The sequence below is a fragment of the Balaenoptera ricei genome, chromosome 6, assembly GCF_028023285.1.
Source record: "Balaenoptera ricei isolate mBalRic1 chromosome 6, mBalRic1.hap2, whole genome shotgun sequence".
Taxonomy (NCBI): Eukaryota; Metazoa; Chordata; class Mammalia; order Artiodactyla; family Balaenopteridae; genus Balaenoptera; species Balaenoptera ricei.
Genome location: NC_082644.1, coordinates 3,766,686 through 3,790,494, shown reverse-complemented (window position 1 = coordinate 3,790,494; position 23,809 = coordinate 3,766,686). Strand labels below are relative to the sequence as shown.

General features: G+C 37.4%; 1 long non-coding RNA gene across 1 annotated transcript in view; it reads right to left on the bottom strand.

Annotated features, from left to right (window-relative positions):
* Positions 1-2,223: 2,223 nt before the first annotated feature.
* Positions 2,224-23,809, bottom strand: part of LOC132367609 (uncharacterized) — a 313,944-nt gene continuing 292,358 nt past the window's right edge. Inside the window, exon 4 of the long non-coding RNA XR_009503830.1 lies at positions 2,224-2,264. This is a non-coding gene — a long non-coding RNA (uncharacterized LOC132367609). The remainder of the gene's footprint in view (positions 2,265-23,809) is intronic.

Genomic DNA, 23,809 nt, shown 5'->3' with positions numbered 1-23,809 from the left:
CAATAGTTTATTTCTTAATATGAGCGAAGATCATACAGTATTCGTTTTTTAATTATTTATTAAACTATACATTTATTTCATGCACTTTTCTGCATATATTTCAAAAATTTTAAAAATGTTTAAAAAAGAAAAGCCACATATGGGGATTAAATGAATAAAAGAGAATTAAGATAATAGTTTTTCCATTTAACTACAGACTTTCCTTATATTTCTGAAGTTGCATGCTATTATGGCGTCAAATCGTCTAAGAATACACTGTTGACTGAGGTTCTTGAAACCAGCTTCTGTGAACCTAAAGGCTGTATACAGTGGTCTGCTGAATGGTTCATTTTAATAAATGTGGAAAAAAATCAGCTGCTACTATGGAAAATACAAAATGTACACAGAAGTAGACAGAATAGTATAATGAAAATGTATGTATTACTCACCCAACTGCAATATTTATCAACATTTTGCACACGCAGTTTTACCCACTCTCCTCTAATTCTCCTTCTGAATGTTCTAAAGGAAAACGCAGATATCATGTCATTCGTCTGCAAATACATCATTATTTAATTTTAAAACATAAAAACAGCTTTTGATATCACCACCAGGGCACCATTATCACACCAAACGTTCCAGTAATTCTTTAATACCATCAATATATGTTTAATTGTACTTTTTATCTCAACCATAATTTTACAGTTGTTTTCTCTGAGGCAGGATCTATATAAGGTCTATACTTTGCATTTCATCATACTTCTTCACTCTTCTCTGCTCTTCAGCAGCCCACTCCAATTTTTTTTTAATGCCATTGATCTAGTGTAGAAAATAGATCATTTGCATTGTAGAAGGTCCCATGTTCTGGGGTTGGCTGCTTCCTTGTAGTGTGGATAATCTTTTTCTTTATCTGCCTTTACTTTCTTTTTAGAAGTATACAAACTTACCTTCCAATCTTGATACCATGTGCAGAAACCATGGCAGCAGCGTCATCTGCTAGATTACACATGAAAACTCACTTCACACCCTAAGAGAAATAAAGATCACTTTCAAAAACAGTCATTCAATTGACAATGGTCAGGTCCAAACCATCTATTTGGTGCAATAATAACTGCATTGCTACAGATCCAAATCTAGTTACAGAAAAGACTTCAGAATTAATGGACTTTTGCACTCATTATGTTTACAATAATGAACTCTCTTTCAATTAACTGCTATTCCTAAACCCTAAATCAGTCTCTTCTGTGCACTCAGGAAAGTCCCACTTACAGCGTGAATCCCTTATTTCATAGAGCAGAGTTTCTCATTTGTGGACCATGTACTGTGTCTTCGTTACATTCACAGGATACCAATTCTAGATAAATTGAGAAACAGGATTATTACAAGCTTTTAAATAATAAAATTAATAACCAGATTTCAAGTTAACAATATTAAAAATATTTTGTGTCAGTGAGATGGACGATATTATTTGAAATTTTTCACCAACTTATTTGTATTAGGCCGAATAATGACTACCTGTGGATGCAAATCAGGTCCTGTATCCAGTTAATTACTTCATTTATTCTTTATTTCTACCAAATTGGAAATTCTTAACTTATATTAAGACAACAAATGCAAGTCACCTAAAATGAGTTTGAATGTTTTGTGCTTCTGCCTTATAGTTCTAGATATTTGGATCGAACATGAAATATATCCAAACTACGGGGAGATTTCATATTAAATACGATGTCCTGTGTGCTGAAAGATGCTAAATTGATTACTACATCACATTCAAAAGCATTTGAATGATCCGGAAGGGGCAGAGTGGTAAATGTATTTATTTTAAACTCTCTTTTTTCATATTTATTTATGGAAAACATTTCTTCGTGTTCTGTTGCACCATTTAAATTTGTTTTTAAAATATATCACAGTGTGTCAATGATTTTCTTATCTGACAAGTGAAGAAGAAAAAGAACCATACTCTTGGCAGTTGAGCTCTATGTACCAATTTAGACTTCTTAAGTAATCTGTTGTTTTAGCATCAATATTAACATCATGTTGTCACTAAAGTAATATATTCAGGCTATTCAAGTTACTATATGTATTTTTGAGATATGTCACAAAGCAAAAGTTCCTGAAATCAGAGAGATAGACCTTAATCTTTTATCGATGCCATGAATCGTTAAAGGAATCTTACCCCTCATTTGAAAAGTTCCCAGGAGCACCTCCCCCTTGACAACTAGCATACTTCCGAGGGAAAAAGTGAGTCTTGCTTTCACTTCTAGCCTGTATCTTTGAATAGCAACCTGAAAAGTGAGACATTCAATGGCCATGATTACTGACATTCACAATGTTTTCTCTTTACTTGAACATTAAATTCAGATTGGGCATATTGCCAGTTACTGACTGAATATTTGACACTTAGATGCTTACTATTTTATTTGCATATCAAAACCCTACTTGTGACAAATATAGTGATTACTCCTTGTTACTGATACCAAACACCTTTATCCAATCGTAGTTAAAAAGATCATTGTGTATTTCCCCATATACTAACTGCAAATGGATCACATCAGGACAGTCCTCCACTCATCAAGCAAAATATTGGCCATAAGCACAGGTGACTGCTCTTCCACAATGCATGTCATTGACACCTATCTGACTTTACCTCCCTCCACTGTCCCCTTGACACACGATGTTGCAGCCAGACAAGTCTTCTTTCTTTGGCACAGAAAGGTCCCGCTTTTGCTTGCCACGGTGCCTTTGCATGAGCTTGTCCCTTGATCCCCGTGGATAGAGGATTCTATTATTTCATACGGCTGCGTCCTCTCATCATCTTGATCTCAGTTAAAAGCCTCAGTAAAGTCTATCCTAACTTCTCAATCTGTATTACCACATTCCCGGTCACTTACCGCCACATCCAGAAGGGACAGTAAACAATTATTTAATGATCTCTAAAGCATGAGCACCAATCAGAAGGGATGCAAGCTGCAGACTACAAGCGTAGCTAGATGGGTGCATAGTTGCTGAATATACACCCTGACAACATTAAGCTCTCTATTCCCTTCAGAGCATTTGTCACTTTCTGAAATTAATCTTGACTTGGCTGTTATGTGGTTCCTCCCAATGAGAATATAAGCTCTACAAGAGCAGGGCTTTCATCACCTCTGCATCCCTAGTACCTAAAAGTTTGTCACACATCACCAATCAACAGGTGTTAATATCGACCTTGATAAGTGTCTGATTTTGCTCTTTGAATGATACCTCTATAGTTTCCGTTTCTTATGTGCCATTAGCAACAGCATTAGATTATCACACATAGGAAAACCTTATTTTGTTACCATTCTAGGAAAAACTCAATGAGTTTGCCAAGCAGATGATTGAACTTTGCTTAAAATGAATGGTGCAAAAACACGAGTGGCTCCCTACCTTTGTTTGACAGCACCTGGCAGACTTGATTAGTTCTCACCAGTCCATGGACACTGCCCACTCCCACCAAGAACCACTAGGGGCCATGGACCACACGTTGATAACACACTTTTGTGGAGCAAAGTTTGACTTCAAGCCAATAAATGTCCAAATTTCCACTGGAGCCAAATTAGGGAATTTTCAACTAAATTTCATACTGTTTGTCTTATATGAAAGTAAAACCAAGAAAATAGTAAGATTAAGTTTTTTAAAGTGGCATGGAAAAGACCATGAATATAATCAGAAGTTTCAGCAAAATTTCTAAAATTTTAATAATGATCATTACATTTACATTACACATAGGGACAGTAGTCACAGAATTTACCAAATGCTTATAATGTACCAAACAGTCTTCTGAATTTTCTTCATCCGTGAAGTAAGGATAATAGAACCTATTCTAGGGGTTGTTGTGAGGAATAATAAGATGCACAGGAAGAGTTTAGCACACTGTCTGGCAAGGCAGTAGATGCTCAATAAATACTGTTACTAATAATGATTTCAGCAATTTTAAAAGACGGATATGAAGTACAAATCCTAACATCTCTAAGAGTTTGTGACCTTATTATTCCAGGAATGTTCTAAAAATTGTCACGCTCAAACACTGGGTAAGAGAATGTCAACTGAAAAAAAAAAATGCACAGCCTAAAAGTTGAGAATTATGTTTTATTTGGCAGTCAAAACTGAGGACTTTAGCCCGGGACACAGCATCTCAGACAGCTCGGAAGGGCTGCTCCCAAGAGGTAAGGGGGGAGCGAGGATACATAGGAGTTTTTTCAACAAACACCAGGTAGTCGGAACATCAGAAGATTGCTGTTAATTAAAGAAAACCAGACACCTCAAGTTAAGGAATTTAGCGCTTTTCTACGTATGGTAAGATGCAAGAGTCTGGGCTCATTGAAATCATTCCTTTGATCTGCACCTCAGCTCTCTGGGGCCACTGTCCTGTGCTTTCTCATCCTGAGTCCCTGCAGGGTGCACCGTTGTGGGGCTGCAGTGGCTGAGGGCTTGATGGCAGGCATCCTGTTTCCATCCTGAGTTCCCTCAGGGCTCACCGTCTGGGCTGCTGTAACGTGATGGCTTGACGGCTGCAACATCCTTTGTTTACTGATATGGCAGCAACATTTTTTTTTCATTGATAAGAAGGAGATCCAGTGCTGTGTAATAAAGTACCAGTCCTCTCCATCTTTCAGTATCCCTTAAATGAATAGCTTCAGGAGAAGTCAGTTAAAAAGTTTATAGTGACTATGAAAACTCTTCTTCCAAGCTCACAGCCCAAAACGCCAAAAAACAATGAATATAATTATGAACATATGACATCGTTACAGAGTTCAAGCTTGCTCTGCTCACCCATGACAGGCCAGGGAACTGGAGACGAGGTGCTGAGGCAGGGAATGCGACTTTATTCGGAAAGCCGGCAGACGGAGAAGATGGCAGACACTAGTCTCTGAAAAACCATCTTCTCTAGGTCTGGATGCCAGTTTCTTTTATAGAATCAGAGATGGAGAGGTGGTGAGGAAGTAAAGTAAAAGGGCCATCAGTCTTGCAAAACATCTCCTGGAATGACCAGCCTCGGTGAGGGGATGAATTAGTTCCTTTTTTCTTGCAGCCATTCACAGGTGGGCAGGGTTCCCTGAGGCAGGCCATTATGTATGATTATAATAACAAAAGCAACGAAAAGCAAAGGTTAAAGTCAAAGAAACAGATCCAACAGTGGAGTCCGATTTAGCACTTCCCTGTTACAACATGAATATAATTATAGAATTATGACACTCATGGGGATTCATAGTGCAACATCCTGCCTTTACAGATGAGGGACATGCATCTCAGAGGGTACGCTATCAGCCAAGAGTCCTGCAACTACATTCATTCAACCCAGTAATGTCTGTTGAGTGTTTACTCTGTAGAAAGTAACCTGCCCGCTATTACAAGGAATAAAACAAAAACAAAAACCTAAACCTCCTAGAGAATGGAAATAAAAACAAAAATAAACAAAGGGGACCTAATGAAACTTAAAAGCTTTTGCACAGCAAAGGAAACCATAAACAAGACCAAAAGACAACCCTCAGAATGGGAGAAAATATTTGCAAATGAAGCAACTGACAAAGGATTAATCTCCAAAATTTACAAGCAGCTCATGCAGCTCAATATCAAAAAAACAAACAACCCTATCCAAAAATGGGCAGAAGACCTAAATAGACATTTCTCCAAAGAAGATATACAGATTGCCAACAAACACATGAAAGAATGCTCAACATCATTAATCATTAGAGAAATGCAAATCAAAACTATAATGAGATATCATCTCACATCGGTCAGAATGGCCATCATCAAAAAATCTAGAAACAATAAATGCTGGAGAGGGTGTGGAGCAAAGGGAACCCTCTTGCACTGTTGGTGGGAATGTAAGTTGATACAGCCACTATGGAGAACAGTATGGAGGTTCCTTAAAAAACTAAAAATAGAACTACCGTACGACCCAGCAATCCCACTACTGGGCATATACCCTGAGAAAACCATAATTCAAAAAGAGTCAGGTACCAAAATGTTCATTGCAGTTCTATTTACAATAGCCAGGACATGGAAGCGACCTAAGTGTCCATCGACAGGTGAATGGATAAAGAAGATGTGGCACATATATACAATGGAATATTACTCAGCCATAAAAAGAAATGAAATTGAGTTATTTATAGTGAGGTGGATGGAGTTAGAGTCTGTCATACAGAGTGAAGTAAGTCAGAAAGAGAAAAACAAATACCGTATGCTAACACATATATATGGAATCTAAGAAAAAAAAAAAGGTCATGAAGAACCTAGAGGCAAGACGGGAATAAAGACACAGACGTAGAGAATGGACTTGAGGATATGGGGAGGGGGAAGGGTAAACTGTGACAAAGTGAGAGAGTGGCATGGACATATATACACTACCAAATGTAAAATAGATAGCTAGTGGGAAGCAGCCGCATAGCACAGGGAGATCAGCTCGGTGCGTTGTGACCACCTAGAGGGCTGGGATAGGGAGGGTGGGAGGGAGGGAGACACAAGAGGGAAGATATATGGGGACATATGTATATGTATAACTGATTCACTTTGTTATAAAGCAGAAACTAACACACCATTGTAAAGCAATTATACTCCAATAAAGATGTTTAAAAAAAAAAACCATAAGGGATAAATTCTGCCTCCAAGCAGTTCACAGTAATGGGAGAGGTGAAAACACAAGTATCAAAAAAAATGACAATAGAATACATGATACAAACTCACTGGTAGATCAAAAAAGAGATTGCTTCTGCCTTGATGCAAAACAGAAAAACGATTATTCCTTTAAATAAGCTTGTAGATGGGCCTTGAATGCTGTCTTGGCTTTCACCATGCTAGGATGAGAGGTGTGATGGTCCTTCTAGGTGAAAGGATCAACAGAAGCAAAGGTAGCAGGGGAAAATTAAGGGCAAATTCAGGGGCCATAGAGCTGTCCAATGTGATTGGTGCCTCGGGTGGAGGAACGGTAAAAACTGGCTACAAGTCTGTAAATAAAGGTTTGGACTGCACTATAGCCAGCCTTAAACATCCAACCAGAGGAGTTTAAACTTAATTCAGAAAGCTGAGAAGACACCACAGGCTCTTTGCCAGGAGAATGGCTTTATATAAACTGTGGTTTAGGAAGACAGATCTGTAAATGTGGTGAGGAATGATTTATATCAGGGAGAAACTAGAACTGGGGAGATGAGTTTATGTTGCTGTAATATAGATCAGAAATATATCCTTTATCTAGCATACTGACAGAGGCCATGGAGAGAAGAGTAAAGAAACAAGAAAACAGCAGCAGTAGAGTTGATTGTGTTTGGCAACATATTACATTTAGGATTAAGAGTCAAAGATAAAAGAACAGACTAGGTAAGACCAATAGCAAAGAAAAAGCTCCTCTGGGGAGAAAAGATGAATGGTTAGGTTTTTGGCCTTAAGGCTGATGTCCTGACAACGCATTCCATTCATTTAGGGAAGATAAACAAAACAGTGCAAGCTGGCAAAAGCAGATCCAGGACTTGGGGAAGAGACTGAAGTGAGAAAGCTAGCTTTTGGAGTCATCCACATGGAGGTGATCAAGTGTTTGGAGTAGGTAATATCAGCGAAGGGTCAGCTGAAGGGAGAAGTAGTGATAGTAGAAGATGAAGACCTGGGGATTGTTTTCTTTAATCCCTTCTTATAGTAGAAAGAAAAGCTGTCAGCTGAGCCATAAAGAGAGTCTGGAGAACAGCAAAGGAGCGACCACCCTGTTTTGCCGAAAGTTTTACCTTCGTTCTAGGTTCAAAGGATTCGTTAACAAAAAGACACCACTCATCACACAAATAGACAATTTCAACTTAACTTTAATAGAAACTCATTAAAAAGAAAGAAATAGAAATGAAAAGGGAAAGAAAAGTAAAAGCATGTACATCACCAAATTGGGCCGACACCTATATGCAGACTGGAACAGCGCTGGGAACTCCCTCGAACAGCAGTCTGGAGTCCCAAGTGGGGAAGGTCCCGGGCAGTGGGTCCACTCTGCGGGTGAGACTTCAAATGGCAGTTTAGGGGAGCCCCGCTTATGATACCAGGCTGCAAACTGATATCAGCAGTTTGTGTGCAAATATGCATCTCTGGGTTTCTTCAGCAATGCTCTTTACCTCATTTTGTGTATCATAAGAATTTCTAGACCCCCGGGAACTGGCCAGGTCCCCAGGCTCAAGGAATTCCGTGATCCACTCCCTTCTTTATCTTAAGTGCCTCCGGACTTGCTGGCGGCAACTCACAAGCAGAGGCAACTCACAAGCAGACACGTAGTCCAGGCAAGGTCACCAATCGGTTAGAGGCCAATATCGCCTCTGAAGCCTCAACAAAACTACTTCCATTTCAATCCTCTAACACACCCTTCCTTGCTCTCATAGGCAGTAATTGCTGGGGTGGAGGGAGAGTAAGGCAAATATACATATATATACATATATAATATATATGTATATACAAAATATATATATATAATAAATCTCCCCACACAAGTCAGAAGAGGAGAAGCCCATTATTACTCCAAGAAGAATGCATCTCACCTCACTATTTATAAATCTGAAGATCGCATACTTGCACACCTCTGCTTCCCTTTTTTCCACATGCACTAAAAGCATCTACCTCCTGAAGGGAAAAAAAAAAAGCCAGTAGAGAAGGAGAAGATGTAAGCCTAAGAAAGGATAATCTATGACAGCAACATGCTTTAAAATACAGAAAAAGAATCAAGGTTTTTTTTTTTTAGGAAAGGAGGCACTATGTTTTTCTTTTTTCCTCAGACAGATGAAAAATATGTCAATTCTAGTGAACATCTGTTCAGTGCCTACGACCGTGCTCCACGCCTTGTACGCTGGAATCAGAGATGCATGTGGGAAAAGGTGCGCTACAGGGAACTCAAGACTTTCGTGGGAAGAGCACCCAGTCAATTAAGCAAATGAAAATAATCACTTTACAAAATTCTGCTGTGCCTGAGCCATGAGCTCAGCACTAAGGGAACAGAGGACATGGATCCTGCCTGCAGGAAAGGGGAAACGTCTGCAACAACGGACATTTGCTTGTAACTAGAATAAAAACTAAGATTTTGCCAGATAATTAAGTTACGGAAGGGAAATTCAGGCTGAGAGAACGTGAGCAAAGTCACAGAGCAGTGAAGCAAAAAAGAAAGGAAAAGGGCCTGGGATACTGATAAAGGACAAATGGACGAGTTAGGGTCCTGGGACCCCAGGTCCTCGGTGGAGGCAGGTCCAGACTGGAGAGGGCTCGGGAAGGGGGTTGAGGATGTGAGACCACTGAGAACTGAACCTTTGAAGAGGGTTCACAAGAAATACACAAGGGGTGTGACGTGCAGCTCTGAGTTTAGGCTCATGAATTTCCAGTGAGCTGGGAAGCATGCTCATGTGAATTTCTCTCAGCCATAGCAGATAAGGAAGAATGAAAATTTGCCTCTCCTGACTCCTAGTGAATGTTTCCCCCCCCCAAAATACAGTACTGGCTAGTGAGCTGGCATGGCAGAAGAGGCCAGACTCCTGTTTTGCTGGGTGATGGTACAGGATGTAGAGATGGTGTGAACAGGCACCTGACTTGTGAATCCTCAGAACTGATCTGGGAAAAGCTGCCCTCTTCAGGCCCTCATTAGAATCAAATAACCACTGAGACATTAAAAATAATGAAACCAGGGGACTTTGAGCAATATGTCTTACTGGATTAAAATTCAGTTACTTTTACAAAACAAAGTTACTTTATTATCCAAAATCACAGAAGCACAGAGCTATGGGAGCTCAAATAAACAGTCACTAACCCTGAATCCAGAAATTCAAGAACCAGCTAGGGCACACGCATGCACGCACACACACACGCACACACACGTGCACGAGCAGACATACACATACTCACCTTGGCCCTTAGCTAATAGGCACTTTTAATCTATATTTTGCTATAGGAAATAGTAAAACATATGCAAAAGTAAGGATAGTAAAATGAACATTCTTGCACCTACTATCTTGCTTCTATAATTACAACCTCATGGCCAGTCTAAGCTGATGAACTTTTAAATTCTTTTACATTTTAAGAGGACACTATAAGGACTTAAAGAGTTGTAAAAAAAAAAAAAAAAAAAAAAAAAAAAAGGGATGAAAGTATGCAAGAGAATAGAAGTTATTTCATGCCTACCAATGGTACACATTAGCTTCCCTGGGCTGCAAAATATAAAACAAAAAGTTGCAAAAGCCTCTTTCAAATACACATAGAATGAACCATAAAGAGAACACAGAACAACTGGATTCCACCCTCACAAAAGACCAATAAAATTATAAGAGCTTAAAATCTCCCGAGAGAGTTTACATAAGCCCTAAATAATTTTTGATTACAGTATAATTTAACACTGGAATGGGATTCTATGGGAAGCTGTTAATTTCCATCTGCGATGATCATTAAAAATATCATCAACATCCATTGATCTTTGGGGCATGGAGCCGTCAAGTAAGTATCTTTCTATATTATTGATTTATTTGTGTACTAAGTCAAATCATACTGTATGGAACTCAAGTAGTTATACTAAATTCTAAGTGATTTAATCAATTTTCAAATGCAGAAGTGTGTTACTATTTCGAATTTGGTTTAAGTGTAGTTAATTTGCTAAGGATTTGCACACAATGCAGTGTTGTGTTTTTAGGGGAAAAAACCCAGCAATCAATAATCTCATCAATCTTTGTTAATGTAATCATCTTACAAAACATACAATTTAATCAGTTCCGATTATTAAAACAACTCTGGGCCCCAATGATATCCCTTAATTCTGTACAAGGAAGGGCAAACCATCCACCGCTTTGCACCTAACTCTCCAGATGGTCCTTCCAGCTCAGGGAAAAGTAACTGAGTTGTTAACTGGCTCAAGAATCATCTGATTTGTAGCACTTTCCTCCCCTTTATGCAACTTTCTTTGATCTTCAACCACTCTCAGATTAGCAAATACTACTTTACACAGATTCTCAAGATATACAAATATACATTCTGGTAAATCTACTCTTACCACTTCTAATTATCATTCAATCACTTGAAAATGTTTTCTTTCTTTCCTTCTCTTTAGACATATTGTGAGTTTTTAAAAAATTATTTCAACTATGGCTAATAAATGTTAGTGTGGTGGTAGGTCTGTACCTGCCTCAGGAATTTTGAAAAAAATTATATATAGTAAGGAACAAATACCATCCCCTGACATGTTAAAATTCCGCTGAAGTTCCCTTTAAAGTTACTATCCTTACCATCCTTTGATAATTAATCTGCTTTTCCTCAAATGCCAGCATGTGAGAAAAAACTCTTAATTTGTATGTTTATCCAACTCTGGTGTTGACTAAGACCTAGGCACTGCTAGGCTAGCAGTAAACAGTGTTGAGCAAAACCAGATGTGGCCCCTGATTTAATTCAGCGTGGGACACTAATCAAATATTCTCATCTTGGTCCTAATCTTTAAAGCAATGAGAATCCAATGAAGAGCGTTATCTGTGAATGCGTCCGTGTGTGTGTGTGTGTGTGTGTGTGTGTGTGCGGTGTGCACGTGTAGAGAAGTGTCACATTCACGTTTGCGTTTGCGTTGCCAAAAGATCATACTGGTTTCAAGGTGGTAAAATCTTAAAAATAATTTGTATTAATTTGTACTTTTTTGTTTTATCACCAGCACTAGAAAATATGTTCTCTTTATTGTGAATATAAAGTTTTTATCTACATATGCACAAATTTGGTTTATCTGAGCTAGTCTAGAAATCTAACCAAAGCTTTGAGCAGTTTGCAAGACACAGTGCCATCCAACTACCAAATATCTTGTAAAAAGACTAGAAAAATAACCAGTCATATATATGCACCTGCTATTTCTTTCTGGCTGTTTCTTAGATATTTGTATAGTCCTCAGATTGTAGGACTGTAGTTCAAGAATGTGGTTTCGTGACTCTGTCATACAAAAATACAAGTATTTATTACCTTTTGGAAAATTAGTATTCAATTAATCCAAATGACTCTTGCTTCCAAAAGAACATGCCTATTTTAAGACAAAGAGGACCAAAATTTAGCATATATATGCACTATACGTATGACGAAAAAAATAACTACTCAACTTTTGTTAAGTAAACTAGTTATTGAGCCTATGAATGCACACAATTATCTACTCTATTAAAATTGCAAAGTTGTTTCCATAGAAACTTGGAAACTCGGCACTGTAAGTTCCTAGAGAAAAAAGATTGCATTTTATTATCATTTCAGGGCCTAACAAAGGGTTTAAAACAGAGTCTTAATATTTCTTATTTTACCACATAAAGTGTCTTTCAAAAGTCTATTTTAATTACAACTTCAGATTTAATTGTATTATGCCCAAACTAACGTTTTCCATGAACAATTACTTAATTATCTACTTAAAATAGATAATCTGAAGTAAATTTGATGACCAGTCAGATATTTTAAAAATAATGAGCACTTAATATTCTTGTTTATCTTAAAACATAATTGCATTTATTCAAATACAGTGAAATGAAAACAAGTGGATAGTTTTTAATTAAATGTCATGACCTCATTACAGGGATACCTGCATCCCAGTTTGCCCAGAACTGGAGAGTTTCCAGAGACATGGGATGGTCAGTGCTAAAACTGGGACACTCCAGGCAAACTGGGACTTCAGTCAATAAACACTGCGGTACATAACAAGTAAGCGTCAACTGCCCTCAGTGTTTAAGTACGACTGTGATTTTCCCTGTTTCGTCTGTTTATTTAATTATGAGTTTCCCAAGTAAGAGTGAAAAATTAACACTAAATCGTGACCTGGGAGACCCCAGGACTCATTCTTTGAGGCTGCAATTTGTTCAAGCTTCAGTTGGGTCCCAGGTTTTGGCCTGATTGCCTGAGTTACTCATATTTTCTTTTCAGAGACTAATAGTCTCTGAAACAATAGTAGGACTTGAAAATACTATATGTTCATTCTCATCAAACAAGTTTTAACCGAATGCAGGTGATACATCTACTGCTTAAAGGGCCAGACGAATTTTCCATCTGGTCTGGCTTCATGACAGAGGAGTTGCTGGCGTGCAAATTTCTTATCACGGAACAAGCTAAGAAGATCAGACTTTCCTATCTTCTCCTACCACTTGGAAACAATAATTAAATGGAAAGTGTTACTGATACACTTGGCCCTTAGAATCCACAACGCTCACAATGAAATGAAAAGAGAGGTAATAACAGGAACGCACTGAAACAAGACAGGAGAGAAAAGACAATGAATGTATACATATATCCCCATATCCCCTCCCTCTTGCTGGTTCACTTTGTTATACAGCAGGAACTAACACAACATAGTAAAGCAATTATACTCCAAAAGAGATGTGAAAAAGTAAAATAAAATAAAATTGTAAGACTGAAAAAAAAAGGATAATGAATGTATTTTCTAATCAATATAGTAAGAATGGGAAACTAAAAATTTCCAGTTTGATTCAAAATAAGGTTTGAGCTACATGTAGGCAGGGGAAACCATGCAATTAGGGGGTGAGAGTGGTTGCATATATTTGATGTTTTTAACAAATTTTTTATAGAGAAAGTTCATGGCTTTATAATGAAACAGAGAGTCATAATAGGCTGAGACAACATCCAATAAAAACTACTTAGACTGGAGCCACTAAATCTTTTCTTTTTTTAAGCTGCATTTGGAGTGACTTCCAGTTTTATACAGATTCACTGAATATAATCAAAACAAATAGTAAATTATTGACTGTGTTTTCTAGTAACCACGAACATTCAAATGGGAGCACCCTTTTTCTCCTTTTTCAAAATGAAAATTAATCAGAACAAACCAGGCGCTCTCAACATAAGGACCTCACTCTCAGCCTTGGAACCGCTGATCCAGGAGAGCCTCGGACAGTGATGCCAGGGACACAAGGTAGACGGTCTCCTGAATGTCACTTTGTATATATTATTTGAAGAATGAGTGTGGTGTCTACATTTGTCACATTTAAATGCCAGATTGGTGTTATCAGATGTGACTGAACTTTTCAAGGAAGCAGAGGGATACTGAGAGATTTAGAAAGCTGCACAGACACGACTAGGGAACTTAATTATAAATAATGCAATCTGTGTATGTAAATACCACAGAAACATGTGTTAAATTAAATCACTGGTAACTTAAAAGTCTGTGCTTCTTCAACACTGTCCCACTGGAGTACTTCATGGAAATATGTTAAGTTAAATGAGGAAATAGTGTTAGTCATAATGCCCTTCAGAGACTTAAAAACTATAAAAATGCTTCATGTCACTCTAAACAAGGACTTGTCAGCATGCAAGGCTTACATTTTGCCACAATTTACAATTTTGAAGCTTATCTTTCACATATCAAAAAGCAATTCTATCAGCTCAATTCAATGTGTAATTAAGTTCTTTGAAAAACATGCTCTAGGATGGGCACAATTTGCTCAGTACTCAGGAAGCAAAAATCTAAATAAAATGTAGGGGTATTTTTGAGAATAAATCCAAAAATGTATAAAAAATCAATCGAACACAACTAATGAGCTACTCTTAAAGGTTATTCTTCTATTTAATTATAAAATCATAATCCTAGTTATGTGAATGCTAAGAAGCGTGGATATCACTGGAAGAAAAAAATGTGGTATTTAAAATGTCAATAACAGGGTTTTGGAAAAAATGAAGATTGTCTTAAAAATATCCACTTGTTATTATGTAAGCAAAACAATTTAATTATTAAGCACTAGCAGGTGAAAACATAAGGAAAGCCACATCTAAAACATAGTTTGTATATGACCTTTGAAAAATGAAAGTTTGGAGGCACCTTATCCTCAAAAAGATGAAAATTTGGAGGGTCCACAGTCAAGAAGTTGTGATATTCAAAACCATGGTTTCTATTTATTTATATTGTGTCAAATGGTATGTTCATATTAATTTTAGTAGAAAAATGCATGTAATGACAGTTTAGTTAATACAGATGCCATTTTAATATAATTTCATAAGTTATGAAAAAATGAAGCAACACTGATTGATATGAGAACTTTCTGTGCCCCTCTGTTATTCCACCCTGTGGAAAAAGCCCAGCACCTTGACCAATATCGATTAACTGCCACCATCTCCTATGATGTATATTCAGTGATGCATTTAACATAGGTCATCAGTCAGTTTTATTCCCTCCAAGACAGACTACCTTCAGGAAGAATCCTTAGGGATCATCTGGTAACCTCCTCCTTTTTCAGGTGAGGGAGAAATACACACACACACACACACACACACACATCCCAAGACACAGTGTGTAAAATTGGTGTTAATTCTCTAAACATTCAGAAAAACTCTTCAGTGATGCCATCTGGGCTTCTATATTTCTTTTTCAGGAATTTTTAAGTTACAAAATCAGTGTCCTTAATAGTTATGATGCTATACAAATTATCAGTTTTATATTGAGTGAGTGGTAGCAGTTAGGTTTTTCAAGGAATTAGATTATTTATAAAAATTGTCAGATTTGTGTGTGTAAAGTGGTTTGTAGTATTCCCTTATTATCCTTTTAATGTCTGATGGGTCCATAGTGATATCCAGTTTCTTTCCTGATATTGATGATTTGTATCTTCTTTTTCTTTGTCAGTCTTACCAGAACTTTATCAATTTTTTTTTAATCTCAGAGAATCAGTTCTTTGTTTTATTGATTTTCCTTATTATTATTTTTTTTTGTTTTCAATTGTATTGGTTTATGCTATTATCTTTATTAGTTTTTCCTTGGTTTGGGTTTATTCTGCTGTGCTTTTTCTACATTCTTGAGGTGGGAGCTTCAATTATTGATTTAAAACTTTCTTTTCTGATGCATGCATTGAGTGTTATAAATTTCCTTCTCAGCACTATGTTAACTGTGTCCCACAGATTTTGAGGTGTTGTATTTTTATTTTCATTACCTTGATACTTCCTCTTTCACCTATGGATTATTTAGGAGTTGTTTAATTTCTAAGTACTTGGAGAATTTCCTGTTATTGATTTCCTGTTCAATTTTGTTGCAGTTGGAGAACACAATCTGTATCTATCAATTTTTTTATACTTGTTTTGTTTTATGGCCCAGGATATGGTAAATCGTGATATACATTCTGTGGGACCCGAAAATAATGTGTTTTGCTGTTGTTGCATGGAGTGTCCTACAAATGTTTCTTTGATTCTTTTAATTAATAATGAGTTCTTTCATATCCTCACTGATTTTCTGCTTAATTGTTCTAACAATTGTTGAGAAAAGAGTATTAAAGTCTCAACTATAATTATGGATTTGTCTAATTCTCCTTTCAGTTTTATCAGTTTGTACTTCACATATTTTGTAGCTCTGTTGTTTGGTGGATACATATTAAGGATTGCTATGTTTTCTTAGTAGAGTAACTCTTTTATCATCATATAATATCTATCTCTCATGAGTCTTTGCTCTGAAGTCTACTTTATCTAATATTAATATTGCCACTTCTGCTTTTTTTGATTAATGATTACATATCTTTTCCCATCACTTTACTGTTAACCAGCCTATAGCATTATAACTGAAGTCAGTTTCTTGCAGACAGCATATAATTGGGTCATGCTTTTCAATCCACTTTGCTAATCTCTGTCTGTAATTGGTGCATTTAGACCATTTACACTAAATGTAATAATAGATACGTTAGGGCTTAAGTCTGCCATTTTTTATTTGTTTGTTTAATGTTTGTTTCTGATTTTTATTTCTCTGTTTTCTTTCTCCTGCTTTACTATTGGTTACTTGAACATTTTTAGAACTCCATTTTCATTTATATGTAGTATTTTTATTGCATGTCTTTGTATAGCTTTTTTGGTGGTTGCTCTAGGTGTTGCACTGTATATACATAACCTATCACAGTCTACTGGTGTTATCATTTTACCAGTCTAAGTAAAGTGTAGGAAATTTACCTTCCTTCATGTTCTTTTACACCTCCCCCATTTAATAAAATCATTGTATGAAGTATTTTTTCTAAAACCAATTTAGAACTACCTCAGACAGGGATACACTTTTTGCTTCAATCACCAAACGTAACTGTGAAAACTTGAGGAGAAGGAAAGTTGGTTGTATTTACCCATATTTTTGCTTACTGTGTCCTTCCTCCTTCCCTAAGGTTCAGAGGTTCCTTCTTTAACCATTTCCTTCCTGTTTAGAAAACCCCTTTAGTCATTATTCTAAAGTAGTTCTGCTGACTACAAATTCTCTCCATTTTTCTTCACCTGATGCCTTGATTTCTCCCTTGATTTCTGAAAGATATTTTCACTGGATACAGAATTCTTGTCAGTTTTGTTTTCATTCAGCACATGTGCCACTTCCTCCTGGTCTTTATGGTTTCTAACAAGAAATTCCCAGTCATACAAATTGTTTTTCCCCTATAGGTGAGTCACTGCTTTCATGATTTTTTTCTTCTTCTTTTCCAGAAGTTTTACTATGATGTATCTTGGTGTGAGTTTCACTGGGTTTATGCTATTTGGAGTTCACGCAGCTTTTTGAAACTGCAGGTGTATATCTTGTGCCAAATTTGGGAATTTTTTAGCCATTACTTATTCAAGTGCTTTTTTTTAGTTCTACCACCTTTTGTTTCTCCTTCTAGAACTTCAATGACAAAAATGTGAGACCTTTTGTTATAGGTTGACAGGTGCCTGAGGCTCTATTCAATATATCTTTCAGTCTTTCTCTCTACTATTCAGATTGGGTAATTTCTATTGTTCTAGCTTCCTGAGTAATTTCTATCATTCTAGCCTCCAGCTGCATGATTCTTCCATCTGTCCCCTTCATTATGCTATTCAGCCCATCTGTGAAGTTTTTTTAAATTATGTTAATGTATTTTTCAGTTCTAAATGGTCCATTTGGTTCTTCTTTATGTCTTCTATTCCTTTTCTGAGACTTTTTATTTCTTTGCTGTGATTTTCCATTTTTTAAATTTATTTCAAATGTGTTCACAATTGCTCCTTGAAGCATTTTTTTTTTATGAGAACTGATTTAAAATTGTTGTCAAATAACTCTAACATCTCTGTCTTCTTGGTGCAAGAATCTATTGATTATCTTTTTTGTTGTTGTTGTTCTGTTTGAGATCTTCCTGGTCCTCAGAATGAGTGATTAAAACCTGGACACTTGGAATACTATGTTATGGACATTTGGGGCACCATACTTGTATTTTAGCTGGCTTTCCTTGACTCCATCCTGGCAGGTGAAGGAGGATGCCACCATATCACTGCGTGAAGTGGGCAGAAGTCTAGATTCCCAATGTAACCTCCAATGATGACCATGGTAGGGGGTTGCTCATCACTGCTAGGCAGGAGTAGGAATTTTGATCACCTGAAAGGCCTCTACTGATAACTTTGTGGCTGGAAGGGGCAGGGATGTCTTGTTACTTCCCTACACAGCCTGTACTGACACCTAGGGGAGCAGAAAGTTACCTAGTGACCAGTGGGCAGTGGTGAAAGTTCTGAATTTTCACCACACCTCTTAGGAAACCACTTCTCAAAAGGGCTACCTCATTACTGCCTGGTGGGGGTGGAAGTCCAGGCTCCCCAAGTGGCCTTTACTGATGCTATTGGGGATAGGGTACTATCACTGCTCTGTGGGAAAGAAAGGCCCTGCTCCCTCCTAAGCCTTCTCTGACCACTCCAGGGGGCAGTGGGCACAGCCAGCGAGGATGGCAGTCTAGGCTACCCACTCAACATTTAATGGAGCAGGTGGGGATAGGGCCACAGTTTCTCTCTGTGGTGTTTGTCTAGAGTACAGTGGTTACTGTCTAAACGCTTTCTCTTGCAAGAATGCCCCTTTTACTGGTGCTTTGCCAGAAGGGAGAAAGCTTATGTTGGGGCTTTTTCTGGATTTCCAGCTCCAAGTTTAGGTTATATGAGACAAAAAGAAAACCCTGGAGAACTAACTACCATGTCATTTCTTAGGACCCAAGACCCATAGCTGGTTTGTTTCCTTCTCTCCACCATTCGGTTTTCTTATGTTACTTTTATTTATATATCATCCAGAATATTTAGTTGTATTTAGCAGGAGGAATTGAGAAAAGTATATTCAATACATCTACTCCATTCTTTCCAGGAGTGGAGGTCTTCTCTTCGCTACCTTTAAATGTATGAATTTTACTATCTTTCCTGTGTTTAAACAGAGTGATGATACTTTTTAATAAGAATGAGGAGTCATCACATACTGTTCTGGAATTTTAAATATTGAATCCTTATCATCACTTCATTCAATTAATGAAAGTAAATACTTACCTTTTTTGTTGTTGTTGTTCAGTTTGAGATGTTGCATTTGTACTGGACACTCTTTTGCAAAGTTTATCTCATCTGTTTTTGGCTGGCTTGCAGAACAGTGATTTAAGCAGCTTGTTGGCTAGGTTTTACTGACTCCTGGCTTAATTCGTTTTCATATAGATGTTCTCCAATTATGTTTAAAAGGGATCAAGGATGTTTTCTAACTAAGAAATATGTTAGATGCAAATTTCATCTCATGTTCTATGGTTTAGGAGTCTAAAACAATTTTAGGAAGTAAGTGCTGTAATCAGTTATTCCTTCTGCATTTCCTTTTCCTATCCTGAGGCCCTTTGCAAAAATGATACACAAATTTTTCTGTATTTTCTAAAACCTTCAAGTGGTTGTTAAACTATATGTTATATACTAGCTTTCTTTTCAGAAAATGGGATACCCTTTCTGCCCTCTTTCTTGTGCAGGAGAAAAGACTGACAAATTCAAAATTGAAGTCATAAATGCTATGAAAATCCATCTCAAAAAATTACTCAGAGGTCACAAAACTTTTGTGGCATAAATGGCAATATAAAGAGTACAATTTAACAGATCTGAGACATAGAGAAACACTTCTTCAAAGGGAGCTCAAAAATATCCTAGGAAATAGACCAGATTTAATTGGCAAGTGCTTAAGGGCTGTTCTTTGAGATACTCTTTCCTTCAGATCTGATAAAAATTGGGAGCATTTGTAAGACACCCCTTTGAAAAATAAGGTGTCAGGGTTAGGTAGTAAAACTATTAAGTGGCTTCCCTTTGTCATGCCCCGCTAGCTCATAAAGGAATGAACTTGGAAAGCAGGTGACCTGACAAAATATCCCTAAAAGTGGCATCAGGACACAGCAAGAAAGTATAGCCCCCACCCCAAAAAAAGGAGGAAAAAAGCAGTAATTGAAGAGAACAAGAGCTTCATAGAGCTGACTTGAGTGGAAATGGTTTTTAGAGTGAGTTTGTGCTTTAAAAAAAAAAAAAAAAAAAGAGGCATGCTAAGGGGGCTTTTTGGTTTATTTCCACTTTTTTTTTTTTTAAAAGATGAAAAGATGCCGTATATAATAGTCAGTGGCAGGGTTCCTAAAAATGGGAGTACTTAGTTAGAAAACATCCTTTGATCCCTTTTAAACATAACTGGAGAGCATCTGTATGAAAATGAATTAAGCCAGGAGGCAATAAAACCTAGCCAACAAGCTGCTTAAATCACTGTTCTGCAAGCCAGCCAAAAACAGATGAGATAAACTTTGCAAAAGAGAGTCCAGTACAAATGCAAGATTATTTCAAGGCACAGTTCAAATCTAGTCCATTAGAAACGAAAACTGAACAACAGAGACCCAATATGTAAGGACATGAAAAGGATTTAACAATGTTAAATTAGTCTGACAAAACAGAAAGAAAAAAAGTAGCAATAACTTCTCCTCGATGAAAAAAACACATGTTCCATTAACAAAAAGAAAACAGGAACGGGTCCACTGTGCTATACCCCACCTAGTTTCAATTCTAAGAATAGAAATAGAGAAAAGATCCAGAGGCCTGGAAACAATATTTAGACTCACAGGTGTTCTGTGCACCGTAACAATCAGTTGGAAGAAAGGTGATCTTGATTAACGATTTTTCGTAAAAAGTTTCCATAAAAAGGCTCTACCACAATTGTTCACATTTAAGCAGTGTAATTATTTAAGAATTTGAGGGCTGGAGATTCAGTGGGAATTAAATGGAGTTTAAGAAGAATACATGGTACTAGTTCTTATCTATTTCTGGGGATGGAAATAAGCTGCATGAATAAAATGCAATAAATGATAAACTGACTTTGTTCTTTCAGCCTTGAATTGGAATATACTTGTGGAGAATGCACTTAGCACTAGCTCAGGAGAGGAGGAGGGGCTGTGTGAGCAGAGGAGGGTGTGCGGCTTCTCAGAGGCAATCAGTCTTCAGTAGGGAAATATTTCTGAGCTGACATGTCTAGGGGTAAATTCAGTATTGGTTTCAGGCTCTCTCTGCGCCTTTTGAGCAGCTGTGATGAAGCTGACTGTCATGAAGTGGATACAGCGTGAGATTTGGAATCATGCAAAACTGAGTTGAAATTCCAGATCTACCAACCATTTGCTGAGTCAATTTAGGATTATTCTTTTCTGAAGAAGCTTCAGTTTTCTAACCTGTAAAAGAGATTATAATATCAAACTTGCAAAAACACTGCATTACTATATTATTGAGGGTTCTCCAGAAAACAGAGCCAACAGGAGATATCTATATCTATATCTATATCCATATCATATCCATCTATTGATGTATCCATCCATTCATCTATCCAGTCCATTTCCTTCCTCCCTCCCTCCCTCCCTCCCTTCCTATACACACGATAATCCCTTGGTAACCTTAGGGAGTGGTTCCAGCAGACGCCAGGGATGCCAAAATCCACAGGTGTTCTAACCCCATAGTTGGTCCTCATCTTTGGTTTCACATCCATGGATTCAACCAACCACGGATCACATACTGCTGTAGTATTTACTATTGAAAAGAATCCACATACAAGTGGACCCTTGCAGTTCAAATCTGTGTTGTTCAAGGGTCAACCGTGTGTTTACACACATATGCATACACACATGCACACACACATACATAGAATAGAAATGTTATTGTCTGGAATTGGCTCACACCATTATGGAGACTGAGAAGCCCTGAGATGTACAGTTGGCCAGATGGACACCCAAAAGAGCCAATGGTACCGCTCTAGTCTGAGTCCAAAGACCTGAAAAGCAAGAGAACCAATGGTATACATTCCGGTCCAAGTTCAAGAGCAAGAGAAACCCCATATTCCAGCTCAGCAGTCAAGGCAAGTTCCTCTTACTCAGCCTTTTTGCTCTATTCAGGTCTTCAGTGGATTGGATGAGGCCCACCCGCATCAGGGAGGGCAACCTGCTTCACTTTGTCTTCCAATTCAAATGTTAACCTCACCCAGAAACACCCTCACAGAAACACCCAGAATAACTTTTGACCAATTATTTGGGTACCCTGTAGCCCAGTCAGGTTGACAAAGGAAATTAACCACCACAATTACCAATGAAACATATCAAAGAACTAACGATGCACTAAAATACAGCAGCCACTCAACAGATTATTAACTATGGTGTGTAGCTTCCGGCATGCGACTATCTGAGGTACAGGCTCTCCAACCTTGCTTTCCACTCTGGCTTCTGGACAGTAAAGATCTCACAGAACTTTAATTATGTTAATTAAGAAGTTTAATTATCTATCTACATAGATAGAAGGAAAGGGAAATACGCTTTAAAAAACTCAAAAAGTGAACAGTCTAAGTGAGACTGAACTTTGGGCATTAATCATACCTCAGTCAGGAACAGCAACAAATTCACTGGTTAAAACAAAAACGAAGCAACAATGTACAGGTTTCTTACATCTGGAAGTATAATACCACAGAACAGACGTCTATGATCTGGAGGAGAGGGTTTTCTTCTCCTCAACCTTGGAACTGTACTTTTTCTAAAATCAATCTCACTGCATAGTGAATGAAATGCAAAATAAATCAGAAAAATTTTGTTCGATGAATGTCATCTGCTGTTCCAGAAGATCATAAAAAAATTTAACAGTGCCACTTAAATTACAAACAGTAGAGTAATGTAAATATTATTCTGGGCTAAATGAAAATATTTTAATCTACAGATTTAATGAAATTGAGAATCTTTTCTTTCTTTTTTTTTGTGTGTGTGTGTGTATCACATTGATATAAATTACCTGGGGCAGAATGGGCCCTGCCCACAGCCTGTATCACCTGCACATGGTACATAATAGCTATTACCCAATTTATACATAGATCTAAGAAAAAGTAAAGGAAGGGTTGAAGACAGGTATCTTCATGAAATAATATTAGCAAACACTTATTTATTACTATATGCTTATCACTGTTCCAAGTATTTAAAATATTGATATTTTAACCAGTTTTTAATCCTATCCTCCAAGACATAGGTACTATTATTATCCACTAAAAGTGAGCAAACTGAGGCACAAATGGGTGAAAATAACTTTTCCAGCATCACATAGCCAGTAACTAGCACAGCTGTAATTTGAACTCACAGTCAGGCTGTTCACTCTGATATTTTACCCACTACAAGACAGTGTACATCTCAGTCCTAACAGAAGACAAATTACCAAGCACCATGTATAATAACAATAGAATAAGCAATTTTTTCTCATTTATATTAATGACATACATACATGTATATAACCAATCTGAGACCTGATTATCATAAACTAGTGATCCATGTGTTCTACTGAGTGTATCAATTTCCTAGGGATACCTCAACAAAATACCACAAATTTGGTGGCTTGAAATAGCACAGTGTTATTCTCTCACAGTCTGGAGGCCAGAAGTGCAAAGTCAAGGGCCTGCTCCCTCTGAAGGCTCCTTCCTGCCTCTTCCAGTTGACAGAGGCCCCAGTCCTCCTTGGCTTGTGGCAGTAGAGCCCCAGTCTCTGACTCCGTCTTCCCAGGGTCTTCTTATCTGCGTGTGTCTGTGTGTCCTTTCCTGTCTCTTACAAGGACCTTCATTGAATTTAGGACCCACTCCAAT